Here is a 1,274-nt window from a genome sequence, read left to right as displayed (position 1 = left end):
ATGTGTTTCCATCTGGCTATTGCACAGAATCAATCCTGCCCCAAAATAAACACGGCATGTATGTTACATATATGTTTACTCCTTGCATTGTAAATATGGATAGCTTTCCCCCAAACCTGTTGGATATGTATGACTCTATTGTGTAATGCAGACCCAATAGAGGGAGGTCTAGAAGAGGCAAAGAAGAGAAGGCAACCCGTCCTTTTCCTCTGTGAAGAAAAAGCATGTTTGTCAGTCCTCGACAGAGACTGTCTCCTCCAGGTTTGCAAACTGACGTTGCTAATAAAGCTCTCCCTTCTACTATTTAACCTTCCTGGTAGTCTTTTGGATAGCAGAATCTTGATACCAGTTTGATATCTTAAGAACACAGATTATATCCTACTCTACCTTTCTTTAAGCTCTCTTCAATTAAAAAGCCACCAAAAGATTCGCTTGGAAGAAGACCTATTCTGCAGCGATGAAAATAATAATTCTTATCATGTTTCACTGGTTCAGAAAGGCTTGGGTGTGTGATTTACTCAATTATGTAATAAATCTGTGTCAGAAGTGGGCAGTATTACACACGGAGTTTATGATTCTAATTCGGTATTTTTTCCCTCTAAGTCTGAAAGGCTTTTCGTATTTCTTGCTCTAATTGTTCTGAGGTCAGTCTCTAAGGCAGTTTGTTTAGATTTTGAAGGTTAGAAGGTTTGTGGTCCTTTTTCTTCAATATCTACTTGAGATCTCAATTCTACCTAATTCTCCAGTCCTTGCCCTTTTCATTATCCTCCCCATCACCGACTTCATTTAGCTCAGGTCAGAAGACGGTAACTCCTACCTAACTGGGCTCTCTAGAAAAGTTCTTTGTTGGCTCAGCGCCTGTGGCTCAAATGGCTAAGGCGCCAGCCACATACACCTAAGGTGGCCAGTTCGAATCCAGCCTGGACCTGCCAAGCAACAATGATGGCTGATTTAAGAAACCAATCAACTAAGATTAAAGAAACAAAATTACCTATAGGTCAAGGGTGCCGGGCCCAGCTAGCATGGCAAATGTATGAATTCTTATGGCTACAGGAAATACTTTGCTCTTTCTAAAGTCTCTAATAATATGAAATAATTAGACCCCTTCCAACTCTTGTTTACAACCCAGACTACTATAGCTCTGACTGGACAGAAAGCAGCCTCATAGACATTCTTTTCTGATAAGCTACTGCAGACCAGTTTCAGCCAGTGTACAGACAATACACTCGGCTGTCTTTGTGTCCGTTGGTTCATCTTTTTTTTTTTTTTTTTTT

At 40.3% G+C, this 1,274-nt stretch overlaps 1 protein-coding gene across 2 annotated transcripts in view; it reads right to left on the bottom strand.

The window, feature by feature from the left end:
* Positions 1–1,274, bottom strand: part of SLC12A1 (solute carrier family 12 member 1) — a 99,471-nt gene that overhangs the window by 4,265 nt on the left and 93,932 nt on the right. The window lies entirely within an intron of this gene.

Source organism: Otolemur garnettii, unplaced genomic scaffold, assembly GCF_000181295.1.
Source record: "Otolemur garnettii isolate 467f Iridium unplaced genomic scaffold, OtoGar3 scaffold00011, whole genome shotgun sequence".
In the NCBI taxonomy this organism is placed as follows: Eukaryota; Metazoa; Chordata; class Mammalia; order Primates; family Galagidae; genus Otolemur; species Otolemur garnettii.
Note: the sequence above shows the minus strand (reverse complement) of the source record. Positions and strands in the feature narration are given on the sequence as shown.